This window comes from Rhinichthys klamathensis, unplaced genomic scaffold, assembly GCF_029890125.1.
Source record: "Rhinichthys klamathensis goyatoka isolate OS25496 unplaced genomic scaffold, OSU_Roscu_1.1 h1tg000687l_1, whole genome shotgun sequence".
In the NCBI taxonomy this organism is placed as follows: Eukaryota; Metazoa; Chordata; class Actinopteri; order Cypriniformes; family Leuciscidae; genus Rhinichthys; species Rhinichthys klamathensis.
The window spans coordinates 334,762-351,907 of record NW_026607115.1 but is presented as its reverse complement, the minus strand read 5'-3'; positions in this window follow the sequence as shown (position 1 = coordinate 351,907).

Genomic DNA, 17,146 nt, shown 5'->3' with positions numbered 1-17,146 from the left:
AAGTTCTGCGCATGGATCCGGGCAGCCCGTACGTTACAGAAGACTTCGCCAAACGAGGATCCAGCAGACTTTCAGCATCTATCCACCGTGGTCAAGACTCGAGCTTCCATGCTAGCTTCTCATCGCTGACGAGACTAACCTCTCTCCTCGATGAACTAGCAAGCTCCATACTAACGCCGCTCCGCAAGGCTCAAGCACAGCCGCTAATCTAGCCCAAGCTCGCGCTGCACCTGTTCCACCGCAAACCAGTGTGAGTACTGCATCTAACTATTCCAGTCAGTCATTTCCTGAAAAGTTTGATGGCTCACCTGTGGCGTGTGAAGGATTCCTTCAGCAGTGCAGCTTATATACGAATCTTCAGCCCCAGTTTTACACCTCGGATCACGACCGCGTTTCCTTTATCTGCTCACTGCTCACTGGAAAGGCTCTGGAGTGGGCAGGCATGTTCTGGGAACCAGGTCGGATGTCGTTCCCTTCTTTAAGGTATTTATCGCCCTATTCAGAGAGGCTTTTGAACTCCCCGCAGGAGAAGAAGATCCTGAGGAACTGCTCTTGTCCCTGCGTCAGGGAGGTTCGTTTGCGGCTGATTTCTCTCACTCATTCCGCACGCCGCTAAAGCCTCATCTCAACAAACGGTTCGATCCTCCCTTGATGACCGTCAGAGGGGCTTTCAAGTTTACCATTCCTGCCAAACCCACCCATCGTATCGGACCCCTCGAGCCTGTATTCCGCACTGGTTTTGTTGAACTTGCTAATCCAGATACAGCGGAGGTTTCGCCGGCCGAACTGGAGTTTGAGCACGTGCCAGCCGACTCGAAAGAATCGAATCCCGAGTCAAGTGAATCTAGCCCTGAGTCAAGTTCCAAGTCAAGTGAATCTAGTCCCGAATCAAGTGCCGAGCCGAGTGAATCAAGTGAGTCATGTGCCGAGTCAAGTGAGTCAAGTGCCGAGCCGAGTGAATCAAGTGAGTCATGTGCCGAGTCGAGTGCCGAGTCGAGTGAATCAAGTGAGTCAAGTGAGTCAAGTGCCAAGTCGAGTGAATCAAATGAGTCGAGCCAAGTGAGTGAATCCAGTCAAGTCAGTGAATCAAGTCAAGTGAGACGCCGCCGCAGGAGGAGAAGGAGGATTCGTTCAGTTCGCCAGGCTCCGGTGAGCGTACCCAGACTCCTCGCCCTGCCGACCCTGCCTCTGCGCCTCGCCCTGCCGGCCCCGCCTCTGCGCCTCGCCTTCAAGCTCCGGGAGGCCTTTCCTGAACCTGTTTACCACCCGGAGGTTCCTCCCGTGGATTTCCCCAAGGGGGGGCAGTAGGTACTCTGCGGGTGCCATGGAGGCGATGATGACATGGACCTCGTCTGAGTCTGCTTCGCCTTTGTCTCCGTCTGAGTCTGCTCCGTCCTGGTACCCTTCCAAGTGTGTTCAACCCTGGTCTCCTGTCAAGTGTGTTCCACCCTGGTTGCCTTCGACGCGTGCTTCCCTGTGGTCTCTTGCCCCGCTCTGGTCTCCGGTCTCCAGGCCCCAGGCCACTCCATGTGCCTGGCCTCCTGCCTCTCCACGGGCCTGGCCCTCCATCCCAGCCCCCGTTGACCTCCCCCCAGAGCTCTTTGGAGCGTCTGGAAGCCGCCCCTTAGAGGGGGGGGGGGGGGGGGGGGGTTATGTGACGATCAGCAGCTGCAGTATCCTCGAGAGCCTCTGGAGGGTACTCTCTCCTTGTGTTATGTTTTCACCTTGGTCTCATTATGTTTTATTATGTTCAGCTGTGTTTCATTATTGGTTGTGTTCCTGATTTAAGCCTGAGTTTTGCCTGTGTCCTTTGCGAAGTCTTGTTACACTGTAAACGTGCATTTCTTAGCGTTATTCCCTGTTCTGTTTCTCCGTGTTTCCATGGACTCTTGACCCTAGCCTGTATCCTGGACTGTTTACGAACCTGTGCTGCCTGCCTCGACCTACGCCTGTTTGTACCACGATTTATTGGATTGCCCTTGTTTCTTTGTCTGACTGATTGTCTAATAAAGTTCTGCGCATGGATCCGACCGTCTCTGCCCGTACGTTACAAAAGTAGACTTATGAGCAAATAGAGTGTTGCGCGTGTGCATTTTTAAAAAAAATTGGAGAGGGCGGGTCTTCTCTAAAATTCGGAAAGATCCTCCGCTATACCTTTAAATGTAAAATTTAAAACCCATGGACATTTTTGTCTGGGTTTTTTAATTCTTTTTATAATTTTTCATGTGTTAATGCTAACTTCATCCATTTTGGCACACGTGTGTATTTTTATTGGAATTTTTTGTATGGATGTCCTAGAAACGTGTGTGTGTGATATTTTATTAATTAATAATTAAAATTTCTACTGTACAGCAAACCACAAATCCCAGCGGTGTTTATTGGAGCTTTGCTGGAAGTTTAGCACTGAACCCAAACACAATCTCACTGAAAGCTCTTCTTTTTTACATTTAAAACACAACTTTAGATTCATGGCTTTTATTTGGTAGCAGTTTTTGAGTTTAACATGTTTTATTAAAAAAAAATGTTTATAAATATTTTTTTTTATAAATTTAAACCTCTTACTTTTTCTTTTTTCACCTTTGTAACTTTTTTCATCAATAATCTTCAAGAGTCTTCTTCTTCTTGAGGGTCTTCAGAATTAAATCTCCGAAGCTTCAAATGTTTATGACAGTTAATTTTTTGACACGGACATTTTTGTCCTCTAAAGACCTCAGAGTAACTTTATAAATTGACGCATAAGGGTAAAAAATCAGATTATTTGTTAAAAATATGTTACTATTATAAATTTGATAATTAGGTAACCATTTAATAAGTCATAAAATAATTTAAGTATGATTAAGTACGCTTTTTTTGTAATTTGATGCAAAGGTAATATAATACAATATAATAAAATATAATACAAATATGGAAATATAAAAAACTGCAGGATTTATGATGCCGATGACCGTTAAAACAGTTTAGAGTCAACTGGATGAATTTATTTGACAGAAATCAATGTGAAAAGGTTCTCCTTCTTGCCAGTGAAATCCTCATATGTTTATATGTATATTATCCTATTACTTGAGCTCTGAAAATTATGAATTCACTCTGAGGAAAGCAGCTGTTTATATATTCATGCGTAATGATGCTTTCAAACCGTTATTAGAACATTTTTAAATGTTTACAATTTTTGAATAATTTTAATTTAAGGTTTAAGTTGGTAACAGTGTGACAGATTTTCATCATTCAAAAATGGGATGCACAAAACTGTCTTATATAACAGGGGTTGAAAAAATATATACTAATGTTATGATTAAAAACATTATAATTTTAAAAACCCACCTTACAGATGCAAAATGATGCACTTCAATGGATAATAAAGGGGTCCTTGATTATGATTTCACTTTTCTAACTTTAGTTAGTGTGTAATGTTGCTGTTTGAGCATAAACAACATCTGCAATGTTACGACACTCAAAGTTTAAAGCAAATGGAGATATTTCCTTTTACAGAAATCCTTTTAACTCTGTTGTCTTTTTAGAGCCGCTTTACAGCAGAATTGATTTCTGTTTGCATCATTAATCATTATTTTCCTGTTTATCGCTGTAAAGCTGCTTTGAAACAATCTGTATTGTATGAAGTGCTGTGTAAATAAAGGTTTCTTTACATATTGTGAAGTACATCCAAGTGTAACAGATTATCAGAAATGTAGGGCAAAACAATAACTCAGGCGTAGTGTGGAATCATGGGAGTTGTCGTCTTCAGCTCCACTGCCGATGGAAATCAATCCCACGGGACTCAAGTCATGTTCATGGATGAGGTAATGAAATAAAGTTTTATAACCGTTACGTTTGATCACATGGTTTTATTTTATTCTAACATAATAACGTAACATAATAAAACCCAGTTCAAAATAATAACAATATTAATACAGTAATATAATATAATTCATAGCATAAATTAATATTAATTCAGATTATCTTTACTTGATTATTACTTGTTCAGTAAATATATATGCATGTTACTAAATGAAGAAAACAAGACTTTTAAACAATAAGACTGTTCAAGGAAAACATCTTGGAGCGCTGCTTGCCGGAAGGATCTTTGTAAAGTAATACAAGAAGGGGCTCATTGGTTGGGTTTAAAACTTGTATTTATAGAAAAGAAAAGATCCAAGGCACTTCTTCCGGTTCAAAAAAGTTAAAAATCCTTTTTTTCAAACCATGGCACACTCTAGAAACATTCAAAATAACGTCTCTGGTTACTTACGTAACCTATGTTCTCTGAATAGGGAACGAGACGCTGCGTAGCTTTAAGACGCAGTGGGAACACCCTCTGGGTGTGCCGATTGTCTTAAGCCCTTATAGATTACGTAAGTAACCAGAGACATTCTCTTTCATAGGTTCACTCAACGCTGCATAGCTTTAAGACGCAGTAGGAACGAAATACCAAACTCGCCAAGCGAAAGCGCTGCCATAGCTAGTACAAACCCAGAAATTTTTACACGACCAGTTCAAGCAGATAAAACTTGGGAACCTGGAGTCATGTCAAGATCCAAATTATAGAATCTGACAAAAGTGTGCGGAGAGAACCAGCCTGCCGCCACACAAATATCTTCCAAGAGGGCCTCTCTAAAAAGAGCTTAAGAGGAAGCCACACTTCTCCTTGGGTACATACCCTGGTCTCGGCCTTAAGGTAACCTTGACCAGACCAGGAGCGAAGTCCAAGCATGACTCGGTAATAAAGAGAGCCTGTAAGTCCCCTATCCGCTTCAACGAAGTTAAAGCTAACAAAAGAGCAACCTTAAGAGTCAGAATCCGCTCAGGTCCGACGGCGAACTCCAGGGGAGCGTGCCGGTTTTAGGCGCCTCAACCCACGCATAAAGTGTGAAACTAGCACAAACTTGTTAACAGTCTGTGTCCCGGCCTATCAGTCTGCAACTAACACAAGCCCGTCACCAGCTTGTGGAAAAGTCCAGCAGCCTGCAGTCAGCATAATCCAGTTACCAGTCTGTGTTCCGGCCCAGCAGTCTGCAGTCAGCACAATCCTGTTATCAGTCTGTGGACTAGCCCAGTGGTCTACAGTTAGCACAAGCCTGTTATCAGTCTATGTCTAGGCAATCCCGATTCCAGGTCATTTTTAAGCCAGAGCAGCATTGTGGGAAAAGAAGAAAAAGAAGTGTTATGTGTATCAATTTGTATATGGTACTTTAACCCCCCATCCCCCAAGGATCTAGGATCTTACTAAAACATGGTGAAAGGTTATGGTAGGACAACAGTTAAAGGTACTGATAATAAACGTAATCCGAATATAACATGTTGTGTATGTACTTAAAAAAGATATTACAATTTCTGTAATTAAATAAATAAATAAATAAATAAATAAATAAAGTTGTCCTCCGAAGAGGGAGGTAAAAAAAAAGAAAAAAAAAAGGGTGAAACTAGCATTCTTAGCATGTGCTGAGCACCATGACTCAAACACCCTCCACTTGGAGGAATACAGCGTCCTCGTAGAAGGGGCTCTCACACTTGCGATTGTTTCCTGAACATCAGCTGGGAGACCAAAGCGTAAAGCTAGCGGCCTCTGATGGGCCAAACGTTCAACTTCCAAATGTCGGGGCGAGGATGCCATATTGTTGAAGTTGGGAAAGTAGATCCTTCCTGACCGGGATCTCCCAGGGGGAGGATTCCAGCAGAGGAATTAGCTCCGAAAACCATGGCTGGGATGGCCAGAATGGGGCTATAAAAAGGAGGCGGACTCCGCTCTCCCTCACTCTGGACAGAACCGCCTGGATCAACTTGATGGGCGGGAAGTAGTGTTGTCACGATACTAGAATTTCTAACTTCGATACGATACCTTGAAAAATATCGATATTCGATACCATTTTCGATACCACAAAGAAAAAAATTGCCACAATATTAAGGGGGTATTTTTTGTATTTAAACCTAAATATAACAAGTCTAGAACATGACAATGAGGTATATTTTACATGAACAAAAATGTCCCAAGTTCTATTTGTTAATATTTCTTAATTGGACCAGAGCTTACATGATCCGTTGTATTTTTATTACCTACTGTTATCAAAGATTAAAATATACTGTAACAAAAAAGCACTTAACAGTATCAAATTGGAGGATAGAGTGTCAGTAATGTATAATGTATAATAATAAGATTAAACATTCAATTTTCAGTTAAAGGCATTTCATTATTGAATTCAGAGATGCCATTGTCTAGCTGTTTAGTTTAATTAGTATCTGTGTAATCAAATTGATGATAATCGCTAATGAAGGAAAATTGCAGAATTAAATAATAATTTTTTAATAAAGTTAAATTTGCAGTTACATTTGACCACAACAATATTTACTTGTCTAAGATTCCTCAGTCAGATTATGTTAACTTTAAGAAAACGGTGAAAATACTAGACAACACAGACTCATATCAACTACAATACTAGGCCATCTTGGTTAATGTTTCAGAAAAGTTAAAATGAGAAGAGTTACAGTGTTTCTTTTAGGATTTTTTTTAGCAGTGGGGGCAGGTCTGTCCAAACAACAAACACCCCTGATGCTGAGCATATATGATGCTAAATGGTACCCCTGGAGCCTGTTCCTTAAGTCTGTTTTCACCTATAAAATAATTTTAAAAAATGAGTGATGTTAGGGATTATTGATAGTCAAACAATCTTTTGGGTGCCCGCAGCACGCTTACAGTGTGAAGCGCGTGTCGGCGTATTCTCCGACATGCCTGCTCGCGGTGTGTTTTTTATGAGTGTGCGCGCTATTCTCCGACATGCCTGCTCGCGGTGTGTTTTTATGCGTGCGCGCTATTCTCCGACATGCCTGCTCGCGGCGTGTTTTTATGCGTGTGCGCGCTATTCTCCGACATGCCCGATCGCGGTGTTCTTTATCAATCAACCAAAGCCGGTCACGGGGGCGCCACCCTCGCAATCTTTCCATTCACTTCACTTTTACTATTTATCGATACTTCGGGAAATTAGTATTGGTACCGTTCAGATATTTCAGTATCGATATTTATCGAAATATCGATATTTTTGACAACACTGGCGGGAAGGCATAGAGTTTCCGCATAGGCCACGGGTGGGCGGATGCATCTATCCTCAACGGAACTGGTGGACTCAGGGAGAACCAGAGCGGGCATTGGGACGACTCCTGAGATGCAAAGAGGTCCACTTCCGCTTCCCCGAACACCTCCCAGATCAGGGCCACCGTCTGGCGGTTCAACATCCATTCCCCTGACCTGAGCATCTGCCTCAACAGGAAATCTGCTGCGAGGTTCAGAATCCCCGGAACATGAACTGCCCTCAGAGAGAGGAACTTGTTCTGGGACCACAGGAAGAGGTGACGCGCATGCCTGTCCAGGGTGCGTGACCGTGAACCCCCCTGCCGGTTTACATGAAACACTACCGCCATATTGTCTGTTCTGACAATGACATGGTGTCCTTTGAGAAAAGGGAGAAAGTGATGCAGAGCCAGGAAGACGGCTCTCAGCTCCAAGCTGTTTATGTGCCAAGAGAGGGTCTCGCCAGTCCAGATCCCACATGCTGGTCTGCGTTCGAAAACCGCTCCCCAGCCGGTCAGAGAGGCACCCATCGTAATCATCTGGCGACGGAGTACCGCTCCCATGCTGACCCCTTTCCGAAGGAAGAGGGGGTCCCGCCAAATTGATAGGGTGTGGAAGCAACTGCGCGACACGATGTCCACTCAATAGGCGAAGGGCTGGACCCGTGGGCTGAGCCCATGAGAGCTTCATCCACCACAGAAAAGGTCTCATGTGGAGCAGACCTAGGGGTAGCACGGGGGAGGCTGCGGCCATGAGGCCCAGAAGCCTGCGGCAAGTGCCCACAGAAACATGATGGCCTAGCGTGAAGCGGGCCAAACATGTCAGCAGACTGGAAATCCGCGCAGGAGCCAAGCGGGCCTGCATAAGAACGGAATCCATGTGTACCCCCAAGAAAACTGTGTGTTGAGCTGGGGTAAGAACGCTCTTCTACGTATTTAACCTCAAACTGAGAGACTGAATATGACGAAGGACAAGGTCGCTGTGGTGAGTCACTAACTCCCTGGAGTGGGCTAAAATGAGCCAATCGTCCAGGTAATTGATAATTCGGATGCCCTGGAGCCGCAACGGGGCCAGAGCAGCATCCATACACTTCGTGAACGTCCTCTGTGCTAGAGCGAGGCCAAAGGGGAGGACCCTGTATTGGTACGCTCTTTCTCCAAAGGCGAACCTGAGGAACCTCCTGTGCCATTGTACGACCTGGATGTGGAAATATGCATCCTTGAGGTCTACTGTCACGAACCAGTCTCCTGACCGAATTTGAGATATGATAGCTTTCAGCGTCAACATCTTGAATTTTCCTATGTAAAGGGAGAAATTTAGTCGGCGGAGGTCTAGTATGGGTCACAGGCCGCCTCCCTTCTTCAGGACTAGGAAATAACGGCTGTAGAAGCCTTGTTCGATTTCCCCCAAAGGAACCTCCTCTATCGCCCCTTTGAGTAGAAGGGACGAAATCTCCTGCTGTAGTGCAGAAGCCTCTGTGGCGCTGTCGACTACAGTAGGAAAGACCCCGTTGAAGCAGGGGGGGTTGCGACAAAACTGAAGCGTGTAGCCGAGTCGAACTGTGCGAAGGATCCAAGGCGATACCCCTGGTAGGCCCTCCCATTCTTGAAAGAAACGTGATAGAGGAAGAGGGGTGTTGCAGTGCAGAGGCCATACCTGAGGGTGTCGCGCTGATTCCCGTGGGGTGGAGTGGTTGTACGTCGAGGAGAGCACTTGGCCTCCTGACACGTGATGGGAGGTACCACTGCCTGGATCAGAGTGACTGGGTCTGCCTGCTCCCGAGGAAAAACGAAATGTGCCTCTGAGGATGCCATCGGCAGGTATAGAATGCGTCTGAGGTTGAGGGGAGAGAGCAAAATGCGTCTCCTTCCTCCCGCGCCGGACTGAGTGAAAAGGGTGAAATAGGGACTGCACTTCGAAACACGCTGGGTAGCGAAGGTGACAGGGTAGGAAAAGGAGAGCAGGATAGAGGCGGGCAGAAACGCTTGCGCGGTCTGTCCCAATCTCTTAGATGGAGTGGAGCTCTTTTTTTTCTGACCAGAGGGTCAGGAACGGCTCGAGGAAGCTGGAGCAGCCGGTTTGTTGGACTGCTTCAACTGAAGACGCCTATGAGGTCGCTGGCGGGGAAATAGGCGGCCATTGGCTCCCCAAACCGTGGTTGGTGGGGGATGAGCCAGGTCACTCCTCCTAATAAATAATCATGCGCGAACTCGACTGGCATGCCACGTGCACGCTTGGGAGAGGGAGGGAGAGAAACGGCGAGGCCCATCTGCTCATACTCCAAATCCTCGAGCTCTACATCGGAACCCCAGATTGCGGATCCTCGAGAGGCCTCGGCGGTATCGGGAGCACGGCGGTGGGCATGGCGGAAAGCATGGCGGAGAGCAATGACGATATTCCATTGCACTTCACTGTAAGGAGAACAAAGTTCCACTTATTCCAGTCGCTGAAGTGCAGAAGACGACGAAGCAGTTGTAATCCGAAATTAATCCGAAAGCAAAGGGCATGAAATGGACGCAGAGAAGTGAAGGCAGAGAAATCTGAGGAGCAGATGGCGCACGTGCGTATATACAATTTTACGACGTAAGAGCCTCGGGGCAGCGGCCGCGCCATCAGCCAATGAATTGGCGTGATTCTATAAGGGCTTCAGACAATCGGCACACCCAGAGGGCGTTCCCACTGCGTCTTAAAGCTACGCAGCGTTGAGTGAACCTATGAAAGAGAACTAAAACACACTGATACATGGTCACTGCACTAGAGAACTCTTTTGATTTTGATTTGATTGAGGTTGATTTCCTGCCTCCTTTGCTATTGTCACGACCGGCTCAAAGCCGTGACAAATGAGTGGAGGACATAGTAGTACAGTTGGTAAGGTTGCAACAAATATTTATTTACATAAATAGATAAATATATAAAACAGGAAATCAATTACAAAATAAATCTAGTATTCAGCGTTAGTTCAGGCAGGCCGCATAGTCAAGCTCACCTATCAGCTGATACAGTCTATCAGCTGATCCGATTCATACGCCTTCAATTAGTTTCTTTCAATCAAGGGCTTTATTTAAAGTTTTTTCAGTCTGTCTGCTTAGCTGCTTCCACTGCATGCTTGCAAACATAGTTTCTCGCATACGATGAGAGTACTCCTATATTTTGCTGTACTAACTCAACTGCTGCTGATCATGTCTACCACAGCACTTGATGAAGATCCATGGCAAGTTGAATCCATTGAAGAATCCCAGCAACAATTAAATCAAGCAGAGGAAGCCTTTCAAGACGAAAGCAACGCTTCTGTCCGTCGGAGCTCTCGCCTCGCGAGTAAATCTTTTAGTCCTCCTAGCATCATTGATTGGCCACTGCCGAAGTTACTGGAAACCTTATATAGACACGATATCCCGACACCGACTGGAGCTACGCATAAAGAACTGTTTGCTTTGCTCTGTGAAAAGATTGACGTCCCAGCAGCAGATCTTCCTCCTCCTCCTCCATTCTCTGGCAGGAAACAGCCGCAAAAGAGAAAGAACTCCGAACCGACTTTTACTTCGTCTGATGTTGCACCCAAGCGGGCAGGTGGTCCAGCCGTCTCAAACCCAGCAGTCAACTCTTCTTCAGTCCAAAGCCATGATCCAGTGTTATCAGCATTGTCCAGCATTCAGTTTTCGCTCTCCGACATGAACTCCAGAATTCAGGCTTTGGAGTCCGGTCCATCATCTAGGTCCTCGGCAAATCTTCTCTTCTCCGGCCAGTCTTTCGAGAACTCCACTTCAAGCACGGCGCGGCTGCCCGTGTTTACTCCGCAGCTGGATGATGACGTCGTCAATGCGGCGACTATTCCGCGAAGAACAATGGGAAGTGCAGTTCCCGTGTCTTCAGGCTCTCCATTCTTTCCGCCGGCCGCGGCGATTTCTCATCAGTTGAGAAGCCAAATCGTGGCAGGTAATGATGTCAATCTTGTAAAAATATTACTGTGCTCAGAAATGAGTGAGAAGCGTGTCGTTGATTGCGGCGATGTGTCCGTTATGCTTAAAGACAACGATCCCCGGCTTTCAAAGATGTTAACACTTGCTGAATTTAACGTGGCATTTGGGGTTTTCAGAGATGTCATTTGCGAAATCTATCCGTCTCGTAGAGCCGAGCTGGACACATATTTAGCTATTATTTCTGACTTGGCTTTGACTTATGGAGGAACTCTCTTCTATGACTATCACAAATCTTTCTCTGCAAAAGCTGCGATGTTTATTCAACGTTTTAATCAGAGATTGGACTGGTCTGTAGTCGACTTAACCCTCATAAGCAGACATTTCACTGGTCATCAAGCTCTCTCCTGCTCAATCTGTGGCTCTCATTCTCATACTCTCAATCTATGCCCAAAATCTGTGTCTCCTCTAACTTCTAAGCCTGGTTTTCAAACTGTTGACTCGAAGGTAACACCATTCGCTACTCCTTTGTGCTATAATTTTAATGAAAATGTTTGCAAATTTTATAATTGTAAATATGTTCATGCTTGTAGTTACTGCGGGGACGGCCACCCAAAATCTGTGTGCCCAAGACGAACCCGCTTTATGAAAAGGGAGAAAAAGAAATAAAGCCATCAACCCCAGTCAATGTTCCAAAGCTGGGACAGGCACTAAAAAATCATCCTAACCGCTGCTTTGTCAATTATTTATTAACGGGACTTATTCAAGGTTTTTTTGCAGGATTGTTATGGTTGCCTAATCTTTCTTTTTCCTGTAATAATTTGCTTTCTGCTGTTAAAGAACCTGAAATTGTCGATATTTTGTTGGAAAAGGAAGTTAAGAAAGGATTCCTGATTGGGCCTTTTGAGAAGTCTCCTTTCTCAATTTGTCGGATTAATCCTATAGGGATCGCTACTCGGAAATATTCAGGGAAGAAGCGCTTAATTTTCGACTTGTCTGCCCCCCATAATGACGCTGCTCAAAGTATCAACAGTCTTATTCCTTTAGCTCCGTTTTCTCTCTTTTACGCAACTGTTGACGATGCAATTAAATTCATTAAAAAAGCAGGTAGGGGTGCTTGGCTCGCAAGAGCAAGATATTACAGACGCCTTTAAAGTAATGCCTTTACATCCATCACAGTGGCATTTATTTGGCATTAAATGGAGGGAAAAATTATATTTTTCGGTCAGGCTTACTTTTGGCTGTCGCAGTAGTCCAAAAATATTTGATACACTTTCAGAGGCGCTATGTTGGATTCTTCTTAATAACTGCAAAATACCGCACGTGCTCCATCTTTTAGACGATTTTCTGCTAGTGGATTATAAAAATGCAAAGCCAGAGAGATGCATTTCGGCATTAAAACACACTTTCGCCGATTTAGGTGTTCCCCTTTCTGAGGAGAAAACTTTAGGCCCTCTTAAAGTTATTGAGTTTTTAGGCATTACATTAGATTCTAATTTAATGCAAGCCTCGTTGCCCCTTGAGAAATTAAATCGCATTAGAGAAATCATGAGAAATGCTCAGATGGCCACACGTTTTTCAAAAAGCGAATTGCTTTCTCTTCTAGGCCATCTTAATTTCGCGATGCGTATAATTCCCCAAGGCAGGTCTTTTATCGCCAGACTCCTCGATCTATCCAAATCCGTTAAAGATCTTAAGGACATAGTTACCCTAGATGCAGGCTGCAGATCAGATCTCAGGTTCTGGTCGTTGCTCCTTAATAATTGGAATTGCATTTCTTTTTTTTTCTTTACGATGATCTGGAGTCTTCTGCAACCCTTAAATTGTATACAGATTCTGCGCCTTCTGTCGGTTTTGGGGGGGTTTTTAATGGTCAGTGGTTTGCTAGTAAATGGCCAAAGGAGCTGATATCCATGCCTGATAATATGTCTACCGCTCTGTTTGAATTATATCCCATTGTGATAGCTTGTATTTTGTGGGGCAAACAATGGTCCAGAAAACAAATTCTGTTTTTTTGCGATAATGAGGCAACTGTTAATATTATTAACAAGGGTCGCTCATCAGTTCCGTTTATCAACAGATTCGTCAGGCGCCTTACTTGGGTATCGGTCTTGGATAACTTCATTTTTCGAGCTGCTCACATTCCAGGCTTAAACAATCAAGTTGCTGATTCACTTTCTCGATTTGAATTTCAGAAATTCCACCTCCTGTGTCCGGGTTCAGCATCAACCAGCTTGGTCTGCCCTCCTTTCAGCCAAACTGTAATAGATTAGACATGACCCTTCAATCTTATTTTCATTCAGCAGCTAAGTACATGCGCAGTGGTCTAGCAACATCGACATTAAAAATGTATGACACTGCTTGGTCTCATTTTAGTTCTTTTTGTGCCACCTTCTCTGTAAATGTACTTCCTGTCAATGTTTCATATGTTAGTGCTTTTATAGTTCACTGTTTTGAGTCCCGAAAAATGCAGCCTTCATCCATTAAAAGTATGATCGCCGGCATCCAATTCCACCTGCGCTGCTTGGATCCATCTACCTCCAGCTTGCTTGAAAATTCATCGATTCGTCTCCTGCTTAATGGACTTAAAAAAGAGAAGCCTAAAGGCAATGATCATCGTCTCCCTCTCACACTTCCACTTTTGAGAAAATTAATATCACATCTGAGAGCGGGATGCTTTGGGATTTATACTGATATGATGTTAGAATCTGTTTTGCTTACTGCTTTCTATGGCTTTCTCAGAGGTGGCGAGTTCTCAACACGCACAGATTCCTTTAATCCGTCACATGACCTCACAATTTCTGATGTTTCAGTTTGTTCTCACCACTTCACCATATTTCTGAAACACTCAAAATCTGATAGGAACAGGGAATGAGCTTTTGTTTACGTTTCTGAAACTAATTCTGCTTTTTGTCCTCTGTCTTCTATGTTGGCTTATCTGAGGAGTCGTCCTCAAGCTCGTCCGGAGGACCCATTATTTGCAACGGAGGAGGGGAAGCCTATGTCCAGAGCCTGGTTTGCATCCCGCTTCCGCCTGCTTTGTCAATACTGCGGGCTTCCCCCAGGGCGTTTTTCAGCTCATTCATTGCGCATAGGGGCTGCTACAACGGCTGCTTCCTCTGCTCCCGTTTCCACCCTTAAAGCTACGGAGAGATGGTCTTCGGCAGCTTATGAACGGTATCTCCGGCCAGATACTCGAGCCATTCTTGAGGCTCAGAAAGCTATGAGTGATGTTTGTGATGATCTGTAGTTGAATAAATATTGCTTCAGTAATTAATTGGCTTTTTAATTACAGCTTCATTAGATCTAGCTTCATTTCATGGCTATTTTCTCGTAAATTTTTTAGCTTATTCCTATAAACTAAATAAGGTTGGCTTCCTGAATGCTCATTTCAATCCTCTCCTGGCTCTTCGTTTTAGCAAAAGAGCCAGGGATGATTGCCTGGTATGGTCTGTTGGGGGATTTGTTTGCTGCTTTCCCAGTTTTAAATGGGAGATTGTCCCCAGAAGCTGCTGCTGTTACCCGACTAGCTTTCATGGAGCTCATGAAAAGAATGGGTAATTCAGAACAGAGCCATACCGCCAAATGTAACTTTAGCAATCATGCAAATAAATATTTTGGAAAATAATTGTTTTTGGTTTTCTTGACTCAAGTGGTCCTGACTGAAAACTAGCGTTCAGCGTTAGTTCAGGCAGGCCGCATAGTCAAGCTCACCTATCAGCTGATACAGTCTATCAGCTGATCTGATTCATACGCCTTCAATTAGTTTTTTTCAATCAAGGGCTTTATTTAAAGTTTTTTCAGTCTGTCTGCTTAGCTGCTTCCACTGCATGCTTGCAACCCACCTCCTCCCCTAGCTCCTCCTTTACTCTGTTTAACTTAATCAGTGTCATTCTGTTTTCACTGATGCATGCTCTGTTCTCAATTGGGGGATTTGTTTGCTGCTTTCCCAGTTTTAAATGGGAGATTGTCCCCAGAAGCTGCTGCTGTTACCCGACTAGCTTTCATGGAGCTCATGAAAAGAATGGGTAATTCAGAACAGAGCCATACCGCCAAATGTAACTTTAGCAATCATGCAAATAAATATTTTGGAAAATAATTGTTTTTGGTTTTCTTGACTCAAGTGGTCCTGACAGAACTACAATTTCTGTCTTACAAATGATGTTAAAGTGTCAGACAGAACCAAGCTCAAAGTAATAGCAAAGGTCAACATAAACAAACAAGAACAAAAACCAAACAGAAAATGAACGGGAGCAAACAAATCTCACCTCAGTCTCATGTTGACGCTACCACGCCTCGAAGTTCCCCAAAGCTCTCACAAGCTCTCAAAGCCTAAGCTTTAATACAGAAAGAAACAGGTGCACATCATTCTCCCGATGAACCTGAACAGGTGCACATCATTCTCCTCATGAGTCTCCTAGCCACACCCACCAGTCGACAACAGCAGGAATAACTGGAGACTCGTCACACCATCGCCTGTCTTAGTCTGTTATGTTCTGAACTCGCTGGCCCCTCCCTCTCCCACCACCTCTCCAAATCACTTGTAATAAACTTGTACGTTTCCTCAGTATCTGTCTGTCTCTGCAGTCCCAAGTCACTCCTTCCACCCAGTCATCTGTGGAACTGTACCACTGTACCTCAAAGAACTTTTAAATAGCCATAACCCAACCCGGCATCTACGTTCCTCTGACAGCCATAAACTCCAGGTCCCCAAGTCCAAACTCTGCACTATGGGAGATAGGGCCTTCCAGGCGGCCGCACCACACCCTCCCTAGCCACCTGAGGGTGCCACAGCCCTTAGAGGCTTTTAATAACAAATTAAAGACACATTTATTTTTAATTGCATTTTCTTAATATATTGTAATTTCTTGTTCCACTTGACTGCCTTTTATGTTTTTATTGTTTTTATCTGTACACCTGTAGCACTTTGAGATGTGTTCTTCACGTGTAAAGTGCAATACAAATAAAATGTATTATTATTATTATTATTATCTCTTCCTCCCATCAGTCCCACAGTGCAATCTCAGACTCCTCTCAGTGGCACTGCTACATCTTGGGCCTGCTGGGAGCCATCTCCTCCTGGGAGTGTGGAGACTGTGGCTCTGCCTCCAGCCTCCGAGTGCTCTGCTCCACCTTGACCCGTTCCCCGGCTCCTGTGCTCTTACCTCCCTCGACTCCAGCGTGGAACATCGGACATTCGGCCACGCCGGGCTCCCTCGGTACGATGTCCACTCAGGCTGGATATTGCACCACCTTCGCCATGGACTTGCGGCCCATTCGCTGCCCTGCGACCCTCCACCTCTTCGGCTTTGGCTAGCTCCACCCTCCCTCAGGCTCCACCTCCGCCTAAATACATGTTTGCATTTTATAGAAAAAAAATATTATGCGTGGTTAGTACGTTTTGGGGGAAAAAATGTCACCGCAATAAGGCTATTTAACACATACTGAATAATTGTCCACACGACTTTTGAGTTACTATTCTTGTAGGCTGGAATTTTTACTTCAAAATGAAGTGAAAATCATTCTGACCACTCTTTCACAAACAACAATATAATGATTTAAATTTCTTACGTCAGTTTTTGGTCAGCACTGCTGTATGCGTGGGAGTGTGAATGGCCATGAATATTAATGTGATTTACACTTGGGTGGGAAGACTAAAGACACTCCCCCAATGGCCCATCAAGGTGCTGTGAGGACTGAACTAAGAATGATTCACTGATGAATAAAAAGTTAAAAGAGCAGCATTTATTCAAAATAGAAATCTTTCCTAAGAACGTAAAGACTTAAAGTCATTACTATCACTTAAAAAAAAAAACATAAAGAGACCAAACTTGTTTTTTTATATATAAAAAAGTGGACTGCCTGTTGCTTGCCTGCTTGTTTCCCTTGGCTCTCTTCGGAACTGGCGGATGGACGTGTTCATTGTCACATCTGTTATAAAAAAGAAAAAAGCATGAGCATGCTGATAACACAATCAAATAAACTGTATTATTATCATTATCAATCACTAATTGCCATGGATAATATATATATTTTTTGTAATTTCACACAAGAATAGGTAGCCTACTTTTACATTATGACGATGTAAACACAATTAGGCTAAATTTCATCTGTAAAATATTAGGTCTGTGCACTTACTCAGTATGATTCTCGATCGCACTGAGAACTGAACAAC